This window comes from Adiantum capillus-veneris, chromosome 18 (assembly GCF_014529385.1).
Source record: "Adiantum capillus-veneris isolate H3 chromosome 18, ASM1452938v2, whole genome shotgun sequence".
NCBI lineage: Eukaryota > Viridiplantae > Streptophyta > Polypodiopsida > Polypodiales > Pteridaceae > Adiantum > Adiantum capillus-veneris.
The window spans coordinates 145,656,412-145,672,319 of record NC_140948.1 but is presented as its reverse complement, the minus strand read 5'-3'; the positions used below and the strand labels follow the sequence as shown (position 1 = coordinate 145,672,319).

At 45.9% G+C, this 15,908-nt stretch overlaps 1 protein-coding gene across 2 annotated transcripts in view; it reads left to right on the top strand.

Moving 5' to 3' along the window:
• The window catches only part of LOC147436578 (uncharacterized), a 64,516-nt gene that overhangs the window by 23,759 nt on the left and 24,849 nt on the right, over nucleotides 1–15,908 (top strand). The gene's annotated exons all lie outside the window — the stretch shown is intronic.

The window sequence follows — 15,908 nt, the reverse complement described above, 5'->3', positions numbered from 1 at the left end:
TAGGTTTCAGATAACTCAAAGATTGAAGATTTTCGAAGATTCAATGCTTTTCCAGAGTTCTATCAACATCAGAAGTCATTTCTTTGACACGGACTCTCATTTTAAATGGGAGGGAATGTCACGATTGTGACTATGTTAACAGCAATACATCTACTCCTAGTTGCAGGTAAGGAGTGCCATGCCAAGGAGGACCCCTGCGCTTGGATGGTCACACCCCTTCGCCCATGAGACGTGCCTCTTCGCCAAAAGCCACACTCCTTCGACGATTGGTCACACCCCTTCGCTCTACGGGTGCGACTCTTCGCCCAATGGTTGCAGCTCTTCGCCGAAAGGATGTGTCTTTACGTCTAAAGTCATCTCTCTTCACCAAGAAACGTGTCTTTTCATTTGTGTCTTTTCGTCTCCTATATAAGGAGCCCTTGTATCACACATTCAATCAATCAAACACAAAGCCTTCTAGTCTTGTTTCTAAGTTCAATTCATGTTTCTTAAGTCTTAATCATGAGTTTAAGTACTTAATTATGGATTAGTACCTAGAATCCTTACAGTGTGGATAGAGAATGAGTCCCAAGGGGCTATTTAATGGGAGGTTGGGAGGTTCATTCCTAGGCAGTCCCACAAGGGGCCTTTCACCTTGAGTTCTTGAGGTTCTTCTTTAGCTTGCAATTTGTGTTAGAGGAGGATCTTCTCTTACCCGAGCTCTACTCTTCCCTGCGGGCGCACCACTTGGTGGCCTTGCGGTTGCTTTTTCCCACCTCACGTCGATTGGCCGGCCGCTAAGTGCACGGTCCATTCTCAATGAGTGAAAAGAGGAACAAGGGGAGGCCGGACAAGCCCTTCTTTCTTGGGTTTCTTGTCACTCTTCAAAAATAGATTAGGAATCGACACGCCCAAGCGGACTTGGGTTACGTGCGACCACAACAAGCAAAAAACAATTCTTGTGGTTCTTTCCTTGAGTGATACAGAACACTGCCAAAGCTCTGATACCAATGTAAGGTGCAGCGGAAGTGAATGTTGAACTTTGCTCAAGATGAGTGCTCCGAACTATGCTCAAGGGTTCCTTTTACTTACGGAAGGGAGAGCCTTTCGTTCCTTTAGTGAGAGAGTGCAAATGATCACAAACAAAGTGAATGACACTGTGAATGAAGGTGTTGAGATTGAGAGAGAGAAGAGAATATGACACCAGAATGTTGTCAAATCCTCCTCCAAGGGCCCCACTCTCTATGGCGAGAGAGGTCTATGCTATTGATTGCACAAATCTCGTACAATGGTCTAAATGCAATGGACTTACCGACGATGTCGACGACGACGAGATGGGCTGAAATCTGACAACGCTAAGGGCTGAAATCTGCAAATCTTCTATTTGCTGAATTTTGACTCTATATTGGTGATGACAGCGATGACGACGACGCGACGACGATGCGCTGGAAACGCAGATGCTGAAATCTACGAATAGTGGGCTGAATCTGCAAATGCTAGCTGATCTGACTGTGCGGCAAGGATCTGCTGCGCGAAGGTGAGATCTGCGAGGTTTGGGGGCTGCTGTGCGGAGTCGAACTGCTGAAAACTGAAAACGCTGATGCAATGGAGGTGCTTGTCGCCGGGAATTTGCAAAATGCTAGAGATATCTGCAACTTGCAAAAACGCTTGGCTGATCTGCTGGAAACTGCTAATGCCAGGCTGATTTGCAATCCGCAAAACGTTGGGGCTGATCTGCAATTGTAGGCTTGACTCAATGGCTGAAAACGCTAGAGATTTTGCTGGTCTTGCCGAAGGTGCCTGTGAGTTGGACTCTTGCTGCCTCTTCTGCCAAAAAGTGCTAGCGCTAGCTTTTCTTATATATTGACTTGCCAAAATTGCCCTACCTAGTTGCCCAACAAAGTCACTTAATAATAATAAGTGAAAAATGGCCAAAATAGGGAAAATAGGTTCTATGCACTATAAAATGCTCCTGATGGCTATTGACTATAATGCTGATGATCATGCTGTGTGCAACCAGAGGATATGCAAGTACTCTTAAGTGCCTGGACATGCACGGCCTGCGAACAGACCCACAAAGGTGCCAGAACACTTCCTAAGCTAAACTGAACCCTAGACATGAAGTAGCTTGTCCACCTGCACATAGGGTTATATGTGCACGTGACGGACCATGATTCCTGGCAACGTATTTAGCAATCGCATCTAGATCCGCACCTCACTGATGTCGGATTAACTAATCCCATATTGCGATTATGTCCATTGATTTCATTCTGATCTAGGACCATGATTCTTGGCAATGTATTTAGCAATCGCATCTAGATCCATCCCAAATCTCTCTGATATCGGATTAGCTAATTCCATATTGCGATCATGTCCATAGATTTCTTGGGATTGAAATGCTGCATTCCATCTACAGGCGAACACTGTCATGTGTGAGTAATCATTTCCGGGGATCCCAATCCATGAGTCAAACACTGAGTTCATACTGAACAGAGTGTTTCAATCATTTAGTTCTAGCTGTGTGGCCATCTCATCTTATGGGAACTCTTGATGCGCTTATGACAATTCCATTCCATCATTCATCATGATTCCAAATTCATGATTCTTTTCGTTATCAGGTTCATTCTGGAGCTATCATTGCTCCAAAATCATCATCATCTCATTCTCGATTCTCACCTGTTATCTACACACAACTAGCAAGTTCTTCCAGAAAACATTAATTTCATACCTAAATCAAATTCATCTCGGGGAATTTCCATGCAGTCCACAAATCACACAATTAGTTCATACTGAACACTATGTTTCAATCATCTAGTCATTTCATCCGTCCAAAAGTCTTGATGCACCTAGATCCCTGTGTAGCCATCTCATCCCGTAGGAACTCTTGATACGCTCACCACAGTATCCAGTCATCTCATTCATATGGAATCTTGATACACTAGAATCATTCATCATTATTCAACATCCCTCATGCATCATCGTCCATTCATTCAAATTTCAAAACATATTCATCATTCTTTTCTTGAATCGACGTATTCATTCTTGAGCTACTGTTGCTCCCGATTGCTTTCAGATGCAAATTCCTTGCCATGTCATCTTCGATTTTACTTGCAAAACAAGCAAAATTTCAAGCAAATGGTTCACCTCATTGCAAAAGAGTCGATGTCCGGCTCCATGCTTTTAAATGCGTTCATATGCATGTTCCTCGCTCCTAGTAGTTATCTGCACATAGATAACAAGACCTTTCAAAAACATTAATTCCACACATATTGAAGTTATGAAAAAAACCCTAATTTTCCAAAGTTGTTGGATATAAGATCTGTTCGTGTCAATGCGTAGAGCTTGTTGAGAGGATCAACTTTGCTCTCTGTCACATATCCAAATTCTCAACTGTTGAAGAGATTTTTTAAAGGTCTACTGGCGAACTTTCTGGTCGAAAATTTGTTCCTTCATTCTTTTCTTCAGTTCCGACACCAGATTGCAACTTTTCTTTGCCTGCCCACCGAGAGGCGTATCTCTGTCAGATTCTCCACTGGAACCCATGTGTAATCTAGGATTCTTTATGGCATATGTCTTGTAAGATAGAGCAATGAAGACGGGAGCGTGCTCGATGCGCGATGAAGTAAGGGTGGGAGTGCCTAATAAGTCCGAGGTAGGGGCTCGAAGATTCTTCAATAACAATTTCCCAAAGTGTCTGAGTGCTCTGTCTCCTCTTTGGTAGGACCGATATGATCTGAGAAAAGCACACGTCTGAAGCTCTGATACCACTGTTACAGGCTTGGGCACCCCAAGTCGGGAATCCGACACGACACACGAGAGAATCACTTAAAATACTTCACAACTTTATCACACTTCAATAAATGGGGTCGACACGGCCCGGCGTAGTTCTGTGCCCAAAGGAAGTCCGTACTATCCGCTACGTCAGCATGTCAGTGTAGGTTCCGGGATTCTGCCACATCAACCTCCTTTGTCCGCGGGTGGTCATGCCACGTCATCATTTTGTGATAGAACCCATGTGTGGTCTTGGGTTCTCTATGGCTTATGCCCCTTAAGACAAAGCGATGAAGATGGGAGCGCACCCGATGTGCGATGGACTAAGGGTGGGAGTGACTAATAAGTCCGGCACAGGGACCCGAAGATTCTTCGCAAATAAAATCTTGACCGCTCTATCAAATTCTCCTTGAGAACGTGCATGTGCTGTAGAAGGGATCGGATTCCTCGTAGAAGAAGAATTTTTCTGAGCTCTGATACCACTGTCATAGGCTTGGACACTCCAAGCGAGCAATCAATAGCAACACACGAACAGAAACTGAAAAATATTTAACTTTGAGAGAGAGAGAGAGAGAGAGAGAGAGAGAGAGAGAGAGAGAGAGAGAGAGAGAGGCGACCTGCGCGTACCTGCGACCTGCGCCCTGCTTGCTGCCTTCGCGTACCTGCGTCGTGCCTGCTGCCGCACGCTCTTAGCCTACTGCCTGCGCGTACTCTGCTGCCTGCGCGTACTCTGCAGCCTGCGTGTACTTACTATTGTCGCGCGACACCCTAATTCCATGAAACCCTAGCAGCCCGAATTCACGAAACTCTAATTCCATGAAACCCTAATAGTCCGAAAACCCTAACTGTCCCAAACCCTAACTGTGCGCCTCTTTCTACCGCCTGCAAGAGAAAGAGAGAAAGAGTCCAAGCTTCAATTCGGGTCGTGCTTTTCCAGTTTGCCAGTTTCGCCCAATCTTCATGGTGGCTTTGCCGGTCTCGAGTGCTACACATGGCGCTCCATCACCACTTGCCTGTCGCGTGGACTGTACTGGCGACCTGTTGACACGCATTGACTCCAAAGTACAACACTTGGCACAGCATGCCTTGGTTGGCCGGATGATTGGACAGTCTCTACCTCGATCTTCTATACGTGATTGGTGTCAGACTGCATTGGGCACTACTCAGGGACGGATCTCGGAGCTTACATTCCTTGGTAGGGGCATATTCATGGTACATCTTTCAGATGCCGCCACTGCTTCAGCTCTCCTGGCTCGCTCTCCGATACTCTCTAATCGCAGGATGATATACTTGACGAGGTGGTATCCCGAGTTTACTACTGAGGAGTTTGACAATCGACACCTTATTCCCAAATTCCCTCTGACGCTCTCCTTCCCGGATATGCCTCTCCATTTTATTGATGAGCATCTCCTTCATATGATTGCTGCTCACTTTGGCACAGTAGTTCCAGGATCCTGCATCTTCTCATCTGGTCCACCTCGCATTCAGGTCTTGGTGTTTGGGGATACTTCATTACCAGATTCAGTTACTGTGGCTGTGCGCGATCGAGACTACTCTTGCCGAATGGTAGTCACTGGCCGTCCAGGACAGTGCTTACGCTGTCACGAGATGGGACACTTGGCGCGAGAATGCCCCACACTGTCACGCCATCGGCGGCAACAACAGCCGGCTCGTGGCACTCATGCTCAGCCACGTGGTCAGCGTCAACAAGCGGTTCCTCCTACTACTACTCGCGGAACTCCTCAGCCTGCAGGTGCTCCTAGAGCTTCGACCCTCCATGTTCCTCCATCTGCTTCAGCTCCTATTGAGGCAGCATGGCAGACAGTGGGTCGTAACCATTCCTTCCGTCCTCGTCCGCAACCTACAACGCATGCAGCCCCTAGTGTTACCTCTCCTGCTCCCTCTCAAGTTTCCACTACCCTCTTACCCCCTGCTTCTCCTCACCAATCTTCTTCCTCAGCACAGGATCACTTACCTCTGCTACCAGCTCCTCCTTCACCTGCCGTTCCTCCGCCTGCTCCTTCCCCTCTTCCCGAGGTCCCTATTCCCATGCAGATGGATCATTCATCGCTACTACCTCTCCCTTTTCCTCCTCTTCCTCTCGCCCTTACTCCCCCTCCCTCCACCTTCTGGTCCTCCCCCTCCCTCAGCCGCCCATACTTACGTCCCACGCAGTTTTCTCAGCTCTTGTCCTCTTTCCTGGGGCACTCATCGGGCTGAAATGTGCGGTGATGGCAATCTTATGCTCCTGTACTAGTAATATATCCACAATGCCCACTACATGAGCGTGTAAATCTCTGCGAAGTAAAAGCTTACGGGAACCTCTTACCCGAGAAGTCTGTAAACCATTAGCATTCCAAGAAACTACATGTAAATCCATATTCTGCATGAAAGAATTTGTAGAGCATCTGACTAACTGCGCATCTTCTTGGAGGCAGCTGGGCCATCCAAGGTGTGAGCTTCGGGCGGCAAGAAAGCAACCCGCAAGCCCTCTCTAAAATATGGTGTCTCATTGCACCAACTGCGGACCTCAACTTGTTTACATTGCATTACCGATGCTGCAGCTTTGACACCCCAAATGCGCATAGACATAGGAAGCACCACATATGAGGATACATGAATGACCATAGGCAAGGAATAGCAAGCATAAACATCACTCCACTCCATAGCACCAATACATGAAGGGAAGTGTGGAGACAATACATCCCGAGCGGAAGTAGACAACCATAAATGAAGCTGAGCCATAGTTTGTGCATGCACAAAATGTAGAACCTGATCCTCGGACACAGATCCAACTCTTATGCTTACCTCGACTGGTTATCGGCGAGGGACTTTGGCTATGTTACCACAGATTGCTTGGCAGGGGGATCCTCAGACACGTGATGAAGTTTTTCTAGTAATCACTAGCATTACACTATGGAATGTTTGGAGAGCTCGTTGTCTTCACATTCTCACTGCGGCTCCACAACTCCTTCAGGATACCCTCATTGCCATTTGGCTGGACATCATTCACACCCTGATTTGGCAGTGGGATTCTTCCTCAGGAACATCTCGAGCAGCTGAGGCTCGTCGCTTTGCCTTCCTTCGGCGTTGGGCCCGATCCCCACTCTTCTTCACACTTACAGGTGGCCAGATTACATGGCATTATGCCCCCCCTCGGTGGTTTCTCCTCCACTCATCACACAGACAACCATGAGATTGTTCTAGTCGAGTTGTCACTATAGTGCCTCTCACCCTTACATTCAGCTTGTACACCCCACGTGATAGGCTATTTTGGCATCCGCTAGGGATTATATTGTGCTCAGTAATATACAGCCCTGACTTTTCCCAAAAAAAAGAGAGAGAGAGAGAGAGAGAGAGAGAGAGAGAGAGAGAGAGAGAGAGAGAGAGAGAGAGAGAGAGAGAGAGAGAGAGAGAGAGAGAAATGAAATGAAATGTTATATTAACGTCTTCAAAAGGCCAGAATGACCTATGAGACCAAACTAATGACCTATGAGACCAAACTGATACAAAAGTGGTGAATTTGTTACAATGTCTGGGTACCTTAATACTAAAGTAATAAGTGTGAAAGTGTGAAAATAAATGTGAAAAACTAAATACAAAGTATTAAATAAACTTCTTAGGAGCATTCTGGGTGTCTGCCTTTGTTGTAGTCTCCTCCGGTGAAGTGTGCTTCTGCATCTCGGTCGTGGTCGTCTCGATTTCCTAAGCTCAATCGCCCTGTCAATGAGGGTGCCTTTGGTATGAATGTGGGTACTCCTTTGTGCTAGCTGCTGGCCTCTTGCTTCTCCTTCCCTTCCTGCTTCTCTCTATCCGAAGAAATCTGTAATCTACCTCTGAGGTTGTAGTGCTCTTTGTCTTCTCATTAGATTATCCCTGTGCCGATGTAGTTCCAGTAGGTACAAGCCTAAGCATCTTTGATCTTGGTATTGCATGACTCTATCTAGAGGTCCAAAGCCTTCTTTAAATAGGCAATGGAAACGCCCACGTATCTCATAGTATATGGTGCAATGGCATATGTAGTGTAATTCTGTCTCTGGCTCTTTTCCGCATAACTTGCAAATTCTGCTCTCAGGTGGGATTCCCCTAAATCTGCCAAATTCAATTTCCAGCTGGTGTGAGGATGTACGAATCTGACCAATAGCACATCTTAAACCATGAGACAGGTGGGTATCCATGTAGCTCGGGCGAATCACAAGTCCATCTTCAGATAGCTGTAGGAAGTTTTCTTTGTAGTCGGCCATCTTCGTGCCCAATTCTTGTGTAGGGTCTACCCATGTCCTCTTAGTATCCAACTGTATAAGATCCTAACGGATGATTTTATTAATCTCCGTTCGTGTAATTGCCAGTGATGGAGCCTCAAGAGAGTATTGGAAGTGGGGTAATCTTTCCATACTGAACCCGTGTCTCTGAAACCACGAGGACAGTTGCGCATACCAGCATGATGTATCCCCTTTCATTGCTAATTGTCGAGAGGATTCGAGGGTAGTCTAGTATATCGGCAATTATTTGTATCCCACAAACCATGTATAAAGGACACTGATCTGGTAAGAGCTTCAATTTCTATCGGAGGGGCAGCTAGTTCCGCTCGGGTAATCGCGTGTGGTACGGAGGCCTTGGCTCTAATCATTCGGGAAATCATAGATACCAAAGGTCTCTCCATTGACTTCCAATTATCCTGATCCACAGATGGTCCCCAAATCTGGACCCCATAAAGCATAGCCGAAGCCACCACAGTATCAAAGAGCCAAAGTTTTGTTCGTGGTTCCTGAAACTGCACTAGTGAACACATTCTCTCCAACCCTCCCAAGGCCGCAGAGACTCTCGACAATCTAGCATCCGCTGCTTTCTTAAGAGTAAACTTCGGTCCTGTAAATACCACACCAAGGTATGTGTATGCATCTGTGTACTCTACTGTATCCTGGCCATATGCAAATGTAGGTGCCGATTTCCTAACCCACTGCGGTGTGGTGTTAAACACCATAACTTTGGTTTTACCCAAGTTTACCGACAGTCCAATGTCCTCCGCGAATTTATGTAATGCATCTTGCTGCCTTTGCATTCCATCTGGTGAGTCTGCTATCAATACAATATCATCTGCATACAACAACAAAGGGATCCATGACCCTGCAAGTTGAGCACCTCTGTCACCCTCTCTATCAATGTAATCTGATACCTCATCTATGTCCATACCAAATAAAGTAGGGGACAGTGGGCATCCCTGCTTTACTCCAACGGTGGAAAGAACAATGTTGGAATCCCCTTCTGGAGTACGTACATAACCAGTTACTGAACCGTATAAGGCCATGATCCCCCAAATAATCTCTTTGGGGACCCCTAACTCTTGCATCCTGTGCATCAATCTGGCCTTTGATACTGTATGAAAAGCTTTCCAAAAATCCACAAAGCAACAATACATCCTTCTCCCGCTTGCTCTTCCTTCCTCAATAATGGCTCTGAGCGTAAGAATATTATCTAAAGTGGAATAACCCCTCCTGAATCCAGCTTGTCCAGTTGCTCTTATGCCCTCATTCTCTGCCCATCTACTCAATTTTTGTTCAAGAATGGATGCGTACAGTCGGGTCAATGTGTGACCTACCATAATGGTACGGTAGTTCCCGTGTATCATAGGATCCCCTGACTTGAAAATAGGTATGATAGTAGATAATTTCCAAGATTCAGGTAATCCTTCACACATGACCTGATTAAACAGACGAGCAAGGACTTCTGAAAGTAGATCCCTAGCATGGATCAGATGTTCTGCTACTAAACCATCATGATCATATGCTCTTCTTGTCTTCATCTTATCAATGGCTTTTTTCACCATTTCCGTAGTAAAGAAAGTACTAGTAGCAGGGCATGGCTCTAGCGGATCTGGTAATGGAGGCTGTCCAGATACCATATATAATGATGTTACATATTGACCCCAAATCTCAGGAGAAGTAATTGTCGGAGGCGTTGAGTGCTCGTGAAATAAACGCCAGGCCTCATGTGAGTCCTAACTCAAGAAGAGCTGATATAAATCCTTCTCCAGTTTGGCTAAAAATGCCCTTTTCTTGTGACGTACTATACGCCGAAGAGCAATCCGAGACTGCTTATATGTGATAATCCCAAGTGTAAGCTCTTTCTGGACTTGGGTTCTCGTCCCTCTGCATTCCTCGTCATACCAACTGTTTTGAGGCATGTTCCCAGATCCTCTCTTCTGATCAGGTTGAGTATGTGGGTATGCCTCTTGTGCTGCTCCATGTAGTATCTTTGTTAACTGAGAAGTAATCTCCTCTACAGTATATACTGGCTCGGCTGCCCACATCCTATTATAGATCTTTTCCACATAGACTGAATCAGTCTTTGGCGTGAAAGTATATCTTGTGTGTGCCTTCTTCCTTTGTACTTGAGAGGCATTGTAGTGGAAGGAGATTGATAAGGTCAAGAGAGCATGATCCATTGCAATCCCAACCGGTCTGGGTCCCACCTTAAAGTCCTCGATACTAGAAATAAAGCTTGGGGAAGACATGACATAATCCTTTGTACTGGCCCCATGCCTGTGCGGGAAGCATGTGAATCCCCCAGATAAAGGGAAATTCTCTAGACCATTAAGTATGGCCAAACCATGTATAGTTGCCATCTCCATGAGATGTCTCCCATATTCAGTGTGTTCTTTATCCTGTGAGTTTCTACTAAACCCCCTCTGTGATAAATCCACTTCTCTGAGCATTTCCTCAGAAGTATCATAGAATATTGCTTGAGAGTTGGTCGTTCTGGCATTAAAGTCTCCTAAGAGAACGATGTCTCCATCTCTAGAGAACTCCCATATGTCATTATTCAATATGGAGAAAGGGGACTGTCCTTTAGGTGAGGAGTAGACTGATGTACTTGGAGGGAAGTAGCATATAGTGATATATAGAAATCTACCTGTCTCGGCTCTCATTCTCACCCACATATACCTTGCTTGCTCACCCACATATACCTTGCTTGCTCATCTTTCCTGATAATCTGTAGTAGTGGTTTCAGCTCCTCTTTAAATAAGATTGCTACTCCTCCTGAACCCCGGCTACCCCGTAGAGATCTCTTATCTGGTTGACGAGCTGTTTCCCATAAATAACCCTTCACATGTGGCATAAGCTGTCCCGGTATCTGGTGTGTCTGTGAGTAGAAAACTATGTCTCTGTCCCTAAAGCTGTCTTCAAAGGCACCTACATCCTATATGATCCATTACAATTCCACGCCGCTATCCGGAGCGTCGCCCCATAGGTCCTGCACCGTCATGAGAGAGAGAGAGAGAGAGAGAGAGAGAGAGAGAGAGAGAGAGAGAGAGAGAGAGAGAGAGAGAGAGAGAGAGAGAGAGAGAGAGAGAGAGAGAGAGAGAGAGAGAGAGAGAGAGGCCGACACGGCACGACGGAGTCCCGCGCCTAGAAGCACTGGCCCCAAAGACTCGCCCCTTACGGTATTTTTTTATTATTGCTCACTACAGAGTACAACTCTTGAGGATCCTCTGCTCTCAGACTCTGCGTCGAGGTGCTCTGCAGAGTGAGGCCCCATGGGCTCTTATAAACAGTACAAGGGATGCCCAAAAGCAAAGCCCCAAAAGCAACTCTCTCGAAAGCACTAAACCCCAAAAGCATCTGCTTCCAAAAGCTAGCGTTGGAGACTCCAAAAGCAACCAACGAAATTTGCGGATATTTGTACAGCCAGCCGGCTACGCGACATCGATAAGGCAAAACATGGAAAATCCATACTGTCCTGCCACGGCATTGTCCGTACAGATTGCCATGTCATTGTCCATACTTATTGCCACATCATCATCTGTACGGACTACCATGTCAGCATATCAGTGCATTTTACAAAAATCAGCCTGAGACCCGAAGCTTGGGGTTTGTCGGGTTGTAGGCCCCACGGATGGTGCTAAGAAGTTCTATAAGTTGGTTGGTTTGGTTTCTCTTGTCCACTCGGCCGTTTCTCTTTCAGCTGGTCATGCCACGTCACCACTTCAGACAGGTGCTGGCGACGTTGGTGACTGTGCTCAGGAGGACGCAACCTGCTCTAATACCAATTGTTGGAATTAGGGTTGTGGGGATGCGCACACAGCTTGGAGAAGATGAAGAAGCTCAAGGCACACAAGATAGAGTGTATTGCTTAGTGCACAATAGAAAGATAAGTTAGCCCTAGAATGTGGGCGTATATACAATGCACGGGGGAAAAACCTCCTAGTAAGGGAAAAATGCCCGGCGGTCCTAAGTGTGTTCACACACATCACTACCACATATATGGTAACACAAGCCGAATGCTGTCGGGAGAGATGATGCAGCCCAAATAGCACACAGTAGTTAGAAGAAATTGGGACTTCTTTGTTGCAATAAAGACGGTTAGTATCCAATCGAGCCAAAACTTTCTCCACATCAATAGCATGTTGCTCCCACAAAGAGAAGAAAATGAGAATGTCATTCAGAAAAATAAGCATGCACTTACTAACCAATGAAGATACACATCATCATACGATTAAATGTACCCAGTGCACCCGTCAGACCAAACGGCATAACAATGAACTCAGAATTTCCGCGCTCGGTTCTAAAGGCGGTCTCGTATATGTCTCGTCTTGCGATTCTTAGTAGGTGGTAGCCACTCTTCAATAAGCACGATTGCTTAATGAGACGTTCCAAACTGTACTCGATGCGAGGTATAGGAAACTTGTTCTTGACCGTCATCTTAGTGAGGGCCTTGTAATCCACGCATAACCGCGATGAGCCATCTTTCTTATGAACAAAAAGAATTGGAGCAGTAAAAGGACTTACACTGGGACGTATAAAACCCCTATCCAACAACTCACCTAGTTGGGCTCTAGCTCCTTTTTATTAGCCTTGTTCAAACGCTATGGAAACTTACTTGCAGGTTGTGCTCTGTCCACTAGGTCGATGACATGATCCTCAGGTCGCTCGGGAGGGAGTGTAGGGGGAAGATCATCCTGGAGAAACAAGTGATCGAACTTTTCAAACAACTCACTATATCTGTCAGGAATACCCATTTCCTTGATGTGGGGTTCACATAGACGACCGCCGCTTGGGCTCCTCGGCTGGGCTCTCTTTTAGCTTGGAATGAGAGATGAGAGGGAATGCCGCTCTCCCCTCGGACGAGGACTGGCTGCGACACATTATCATTGATGAGAAGCATAAACTTCTCCGAATCGATAATGGGCTTAAATATGCGAAATCACTTAATGCCCAAAATGATGTAAGGTGCAGCGGAAATGAATGTCGAACTTTGCTCAAGATGAGTGCTCCGAACTGTGCTCAAGGTTCCTTTTACTTAGGGAAGGGAGAGCCTTCCGTTTTTAATGAGAAAGTGCAATGGACACAAACAAAGTGAATGGAAGTGCATGAGATTGAGAGATAGAGAGAGAAGAATACGACACTAGAATGTTGTCAAAACCCTCCTCCGAAGGCCCCACTCTCTATGGCGAGAGCGGTCTACTATTGATTGCACAAATCTCTACAATGCCTGGACTTGCCGACAATGTCGACGACGACGAGACGGGCTGAAATCTGAAACTGCTAATGGCTAAAATCTGCAAATCTTTATTTGCTGAATTCTGACTCTATGTCGGTGACGATGTTGATGACGACAGTACGACGACGACGCGCTGAAAACGCAGATGCTGAAACCTGCGTTTCCGGGCTGAATCTGCAAACTACGCGACATCTGACCGTGCGGCGAGGATCTGCTGCGGGAAGGTGAGATCTGCGAGGTTTGGGGGTTCTACTGCGGAGTTTGATTGCTGAAAACTGAAAACGCTGGTGCTACTGTTGCTTCTGTCGCGAAGATCTGCAAAAACGCTAGGTCTCTGGCTGATCCAAAAACGCTAGGCTGATTTGGGGTTCTGCGGTGGGAATCTGCTAACGCTAGGGCTGATCTGCTTTCTATTGTCGCCGTGAATCTGCAAGTGCAAAAACGCTGGCTGATCTGATGCAAAAACGCTAGGCCTTTTGCAATGCTGAAAGCGTTAGAGTTCTCGCGGGTCGGTCTTGCTGAGAAGTTGCCTGTTGAGCAAGGTGCTCCTGCTGCCTCTTTTGCTAGAAAGTGCTAGCTTTGGTTTGCTTATATATTATCTTAGCAAAATTGCCTACCTACTTTCCAACAAAAGTCACTTAATAAATAAGTGAAAAATGTCAAAAATAGGGAAAATAGGTCTAATGCATTGGAAAATTCCCCTGATGGATTCTGATGGGAATGCTGATGATCATGCTGTGTGCAACCGGAGGACTGGTCATGCACGATCTGCGAATAGACTCACAAAAGTGCTAGATCACTTCCTATTCTAGACTGATTTGACTGAACTGAACCCTGGTCATGCTGTAGCTTGTCCACGGACTCAAAGGGTTGGATGTGTCACGTGACAAATGATATCACATCCTGCAAGTTTAGAGACTACAAAACGATGAGTAAATTGAGTTTGTTGAATGAACAATCTGACATCATTACATTCTTGAGAGATCGAAGCATCCATGCCTTCAGAGAATCCCTGCACCGGGAGGGTGGGAATAGAAGTCTGAAAACGTGCACATTTCACAAGAGATTCTCTTATGAGAACTTACAGAATCAAACAACAAAACAACTCTTTGACCATTCACATGTCCATAACATTTTATGAGTTCATCCTCTTCGAAAGTCCCCTCCTGCTTAGCTTCTTTCTCTACCACACTCATAGCATTCACTTAAGGGGTAGAGTCAGAAATTGACGCAGTAGAGGTTTCCTTTTTAGATTCTTTCTTAGGACACTCCTTTTTCATGTGACCTACTATGTGACAATGGAAGCACAACCATAACTTCTTCTACATGAATGATCGCACCATTAAAGATATGCATTGGAAACATGAAGATGTTGATTGCGAGTATCAGGATTTGTTAGCCGCCTATGACGACAAAGAAAGGCGCCATCTAGATCAGCCTATTAGCGTTGGAGTCTTGGCATTGTTTGAACAATCATCTCTCCCATCTGCGTGGAGAATTCCATTGCATCGTCATCGATCTATACACATCTTTGGTAGCACGTCGAGTCCACACCATCTGCATCTTCTTGGCAATTAATAGCCATCCATCTGGAGCCAAAGGGTTCCAATCCAAGGCAACCACTGCGGGAGTTCGCAGGCATCGTGAGCCTACATTTGTGGCCACATCTCTTGCAAAGACGAGGATTCATCTAGAGCTTCCATCATACGCCAATGTAGTTGAACCCCCAAGAGGAGCCTCTATCTTTGAGGAGTTACTTGGCGGTTTCATGCGACATCATACAGAGGACTTGCCATGGTTCGTTGACATTCCAAAGGACATATCCATCGTCATCTCCCATTCGGCGTTGCTCTCGCCAATCTTTCCGTGTAGGGGCAGCATAGGCTGGCCGTAAACCTTCGTGGACATTGGTGTCTGCATATCCCGCCGTTTGGTTGATGAGCATCCATCCGGTTTGCAATTTGGTACACACCATCCGAGTTGGGCCAGCAAAGGTTATTGTTTGCCGATAATCAACAAGGACAGTCCATTGCTTGCGAGTAGATGGATCATCACCATCCTTGTGTTTTGGACATTTCCGCATCACCCGGGGAGCACCTCTCTCAAAAGTCGCCGTGGAGGACAGCATCTAGAAGGAACTTTATCCAAGATCATGAGCACACACAACTGTTGTAATAGAGGGAGTTCATCAATTAAAAAGGGGAAGGCCGCAGGGGTGCCTAGTTGAGGGGCCAATGCTTTTGAGCACCATTGTGTCTCCTGTGTAACCACACCCTTCCGTTGCACTTTGACAAAAACTTCTATCTCAAAGTCAATGAATTGTTATCTTGTCTTTATGTGGCCCCTCCTTAGGCTGAGTGCAAAATACGTTTCTGTCAACATCCTTTCCAGGTGGTAGAACTCTTGGTGCCCCTTTTGTCTTTCGCTCACATTTGGTGGAGAATGAATCTTTGAGAAAGGTATCGACACAGTTCATAAGCGCTTCGTGCATTATACATCTAATATACTCTGGCTGTTTTTGTTTGACTGACTTCTAAGCTAGATACATATTTTAACTTAGTCTGGTGACGTTGGAATTGGAGGTTTTTTATCTGTTGATTGCTTAATGCTGTCACAATAAGAGTTGTAGAGAATCTCAAAAAATCTTTTGCTCGTGT